Below are 5,395 nucleotides of genomic sequence, written 5' to 3'. Positions count from 1 at the left end.
CACACTTACCAAAGAGATTTGGTAACAGTTGCCACCAGTTGTGTGAATTGGCAGAAGCAACATTAACAAGGATTATGTTTCTGAAAAAGTGCATAACGGCCCCTTTTATTCCTGAGAACTATTTTAGTGCTCATTCTTATTTTTCAGGAGCCATGCATTTTTTGACCTTCTATTTCAACTCTTCCTTAGGCTTTTTGGCATGTTAGACACAGACACTTTTTTGTGTATTTTCCTAGATTAAGAGGAAAGCAGAGCCCTTGAGCAGTTGGCACACGCTAAAGAAACCATTTACAAGTGTATCGATTAGCTTGAGCCTGACAAGTTAGATTTTTAATGTACACTGATGTGGAAACCGGTTATTTTTTTTCAAATTTGGAAGTTGGAAAAAATAGTTGAATTTTATTTCAGGATATATACTATCATGTGATAACATTACGAGTACCAATGAGAGGAGTAACGTATTTACTGGAAAATGTAGTGAGAAGGGGGGGGCGAGAGGTAGATAGTGAGAAAGAGGGGAGAGATTGTGAGAATGGGGTAGTAAGAAAACTGAAATAAATAAAGTGAAAATATGAAGAGAGATAATGAGGAGAAGAAAGAAAGATGGCAGTTCTAAATGCGATCTCAGTGCGATCTGGGTGCTGGGCAAGTGGTTTGGATGTAACTTGTCTGCTGAGCAAGTCCTGTAGATGCAACTGGGTGCCAGGGCTGGGCTTTGGGGTGTGCAACCTGTTATTTATGCCTGCTATGTGGGTCAATGAATACTAATGTGCATTTTTCACTTGATCAAACATTGGTAGTTTTCTGTTGTTCTGTTTGTTTTTTTTATCTCCCCCCCCGAGATATGCTGCCACTGTCCCCCCCCCCCCCGAGATATGCTGCCACTGTCCTCCTCCTCTCCCCCCCGAGATATGCTGCCACTGTCCTCCCTCCCCTGAGATATGCTGCCACTGTCCCCCCCGAGATATGCTGCCACTGTCCTCCTCCCCCCCCCCCCGAGATATGCTGCCACTCTGCCCCCTCCCCCCCGACTTACCAGAGCAGACTCCCGGGTGTCTTGCGGGGCCGGCGGGGGACATCTACGCAATACGCGTATACAACTTCCGGTGCCGGGGGATCTCTATCCAAACCCCTCTGCCTGTCCGGCGCCCAGGACTGCATGTCCCGGGCGTCGGCCGCACCCCCACTTTAAAGACTTAAAGTGGGGGGAAAAAGTGCGGCCTATATTCGAGCCAATACGGTATATAGTGATGGGAGATATGCCGTACCAATGTCTGTGTCTATCTTGCTATAATGATAAGAGATACACTGTACCACCCTTAGTGTCTGGATCACTGTATAATGATAGGAGTTATATTGCTGTGGTTGTGGTGATGGAAGTTGTGGTATACCACCGTCAGGCTCAGTATGTGTATTGATGGGAGTTATGCTGTACCACAGTCAGGCTCAGTATATAATAATGGGACTTGGCTTGGTTACATTTGTTGTGCTATTATAATTTTTTAACTCTGGAGTTCTAATAGCATGAATTTTATTTGTTGTTTATGTACTTTTCACACCTCTCTATAGATATAGTGGGGGTGCACTATTTTCTGTTTGGGGGGGTGGCACAGTGGGAAGTGAGTAACATGTTACATAGTGAAGTCAGGGGGCCCCAAGAGGTGGAGTAGAAAATTAATGTGCTGATGCGGCTGGCCGGCGCTACTATAATACTTTTTTCTTAATTTAATATGGCAAGCTGGTCCAGCTTGCCATATTAAATTTTAAAAATGTATTACAGTATCGCCGGCCGGCCGCATCGGCACCCAGCAGCCGTGTGCGATGGCCGCTTAGTGATGGGAGCAGCGTGAGGGGTGAAAGCTCCGCCCCCTCGCACTGACCTTTCACCCCTCACGCTGCTCCCATCACTATGCGGCCATCAGATTGCTGGGAATGTAATCTGAACGGCCAATGCGTGCTGATGCCGCCGGCCGGCTCTGCTTTAATACTTTTTTTTTTACTTTATATGGCAAGTTAAAGTAGCTCCGGCCGGGGGCATCAGCACGCACCGGCCGTTTAGATTACATTCCCAGCAGTCTGATGGCTGCATAGTGATGGGAGCAGCGTGAGGGGTGGAAGCTCAGAGATCAGAGAAGAGATCAGAGGTTGGAAGTCAAGAGAAGTAGAAGGTGGGTAAAGTAATGTATTTTTTTGTACAAAATGTATAATATTTTTTTGAATGAAATCGGCATGTGTGTGTATGTAAGTGTGTCCCCCTATATGCCACTCTGCCTCCAGAAATGCCTTTTACCCCCCTATATGCCACTCTGTCCCATGACATGCCTTTTAACCCCCTATATGCCAGAGTGGCATATATGGGTATAAGGCATTTCTGGATGCAGAGTGACATATAGGGGATTAAAAGGCATATGATGGGACAGAGTGGCATATAGGGGAACATAAGGCTTTTTTGGAGGCAGAGTGCCCCATGATATGCCTTTTAACCCCCTTTATGCCACTCTGCCTCCAGAAATGCCTTATACCCATATGTGCCACTCTGTCCCATGATATGCCTTCTAACCCCCTATATGCCACTCTGCCATATAGGGGGTTAAAAGGCATATCATGGGACAGAGTGGCATATAGGGGTATAAGGCATTTCTGGATGCAGAGTGACATATAGGAGGTCAAAAGGCATATCTGGAGGTATAGTGGCAAAAAGGGGGTTAAAGGTATATCACGGGGCAGAGGGGCATATAGGAGGGTTGAGGCATATCAGGGAGGCAGAGTGGCATATGGGGGTTAAAAGGCATATCATGGGACAGAGTGGCATATAGGGGGGCATAAGGCTTTTCTGGAGGCAGAGTGCCCCATGATATGCCTTTTAACCCCCTTTATGCCACTCTGCCTCCAGAAATGCCTTATACCCCCCTATATGCCACTCTGTCCCATGATATGCCTTTTAACCCCCTATATGGCAGAGTGGCATATAGGAGGTTAGAAGGCATATCATGAGACAGAGTGGCATATAGGGGTATAAGGCATTTCTGGATGCAGAGTGACATAGAGGAGGTCAAAAGGCATATCTGGAGGTATAGTGGCAAAAGGGGGGTTAAAAGGCATATCACGGGGCAGAGTGGCATATAGGAGGGTATTACATTCGGGGAGGCAGAGTGGCATATAGGAGGGCATAAGGCTTTTCTGGAGGCAGAGTGCCCCATGATATGCCTTTTAACCCCCTTTATGCCACTCTGCCTCCAGGAATGCCTTATACCCCCTATATGCCGCTCTGTCCCATGATATGCCTTTTGACCCCTATATGGCAGAGTGGCATACAGGGGGTTAAAAGGCATATCATGGGACAGTGGCATATAGGGGGTATAAGGCATTTCTGGAGGCAGAGTGGCATATAGGGGGTTAGAAGGCATATCAGGGGGGCAGAGTGGCAAGCCTGGGGGCAGATGTGCATAACTCGGGGGTAGGTTGGCAAATAAAGGGAAAAAAAAAAAAACATGTCTCAATCATAGCTTTTATTAAATATGAAAAAAATAGTCTACATGAATTAATAAAGAAACAAAAGTTTCTTACCAGAATATCGTGAAGAATAATGTGATCAGTGTTTTGTTCCACTGAACTTTTTCATCTAAAATGTTCGCAGTAGTAAATGTTTTGATCCCATTATGTGTAATGTATTTCATTTATTAGGGCCTTTTAACACTTTTGCTTTCTGGCATTTTAATACAAATAATGAGATAAAAAGAATGGCGAATAGTGTGAGTCGGGTGTGTATAAGGGGTGCGTGTGGTTAAAGAGCGCGACCGTGAGATAAACTATATGGGGCTGGTCTCCAAATTTTTCCAGGGCTGCTTTTCAGTCCCAGTCCGGCCCTGATGGTCGATGATTTGTTTGTATGCGGGGTAAGTCCAGGGTATGGCTAAAAACCAACAGAACATTAAAATCAAATATACGCATCACAAGACCAGAGCAACTCACCTGGACAAATCTAACAGGCAGCAGCAATTAGACAAACTTGAATTAGCAATCTAACAATATAGCCGAACTAAATCTTTATTGCTTTAATCAGAAGCTGATTGGAGAAATCACTAATTTAGATGGGCTAATCAATGCATTTAATGTGGAATGTGACACGTGAAAGGTAGGAAAGTGAAGAGGATGTTTTTTTTCTTCTTAATTTAATTAACAGTTGTGCCGAATGCGCTGAAAATAACTTAATTACATTTTTTGGCAGAGTAAATACGTTGATTGTGTTCCTTTGTATCGTAGTGTTCCAAACTTTTTAAGTGCGTTTGTGTGTGTTTAGTTTTATAAATGCAAGTAGAACAACATAACCAAACAGTATTATTTTGATAATAGGGGCAGGCAAGGGCAGGGATTAGAAAATAGAAGAATCACGGTGTTTTAACACAGTCTTATGTGTGCAATCTGGGTGCCAGGGCTTGTGTTTGGGCTGTGTGTGACCTGTGATCTATGTCTGCCATTTAGAGTTTCCATGCATTATTTATTTGATCTATACCTTCAGTGCTGAGTTTGCTTGTGATGTTTCAGTTCATCTTTACCTGCAAGGCTGAGATTGTGTGTTATTTATCTATAACTTCAATGCTGTGTTTCCATGTGTTGTTTATTTGATGTATACCTGAACTGTTGGACAAGAGAGGTGTGGCGCAGTGAAGGAGGGGACAAAGGGACTCTGGGGGTGATGGCGGGAGAGGGAGGATGACGCACCCGGGTGCCTGAACACCTAAAGCCATCTCTGATCATAACTTGCACTCTGTTTCAGGTCACTCGCTGGACCAGCACCATTCATTCATGACATGATGTCATGGGCCATAGTGATATTAGGAACTATTTGTTTTCATATGTATCCTAGACTAATGTGTTTTTCAAATATACTTTTAAAATTCAGGTTTTGTACTAACTCTGAACTGGTATTCAATTATTTCCAGCGTTTGTTTTAATTCCTAGGTGGGCCCTTGTTGAAACCACAATTTTTGTTAAAAAAATGGAAGCACACCCTAAAAAACTATTTTAGATTTTTGCGGTGCTGCTAAAATAAACCAGACAGGCTTAAGTGGGAGGAGACAGGACAGGGATCTGCGGAAAGTAAGTACATGAAGAACACGGGCGGCTGCACTAATAAAATCATTTGTATTTGCCTCTTTTATACATGAATCCACAGTTGTTGGGACTGGGTGGCAAATGACCATACCTGGGAAGTGTACGTGGTTGATCCGGAGTCTCCATGTGGGCCATTCCCACTCCCTCCCCACATTCCACCCTTTTCCCAGAGTTTGATGCCCAGGTGTGGGTAGACGCGTATCATGCACCCTTGGAACAGGGCACTTAACTGTTGGAAATAATGTATCTCTGCCTTTATCCCTTAATGGCTGAGGGTACT

Source organism: Spea bombifrons, chromosome 2 (genome assembly GCF_027358695.1).
Source record: "Spea bombifrons isolate aSpeBom1 chromosome 2, aSpeBom1.2.pri, whole genome shotgun sequence".
NCBI classification, from domain to species: Eukaryota; Metazoa; Chordata; class Amphibia; order Anura; family Pelobatidae; genus Spea; species Spea bombifrons.
The sequence above is the reverse complement of the archived record's forward strand: the minus strand, read 5'-3'. Positions refer to the sequence as shown.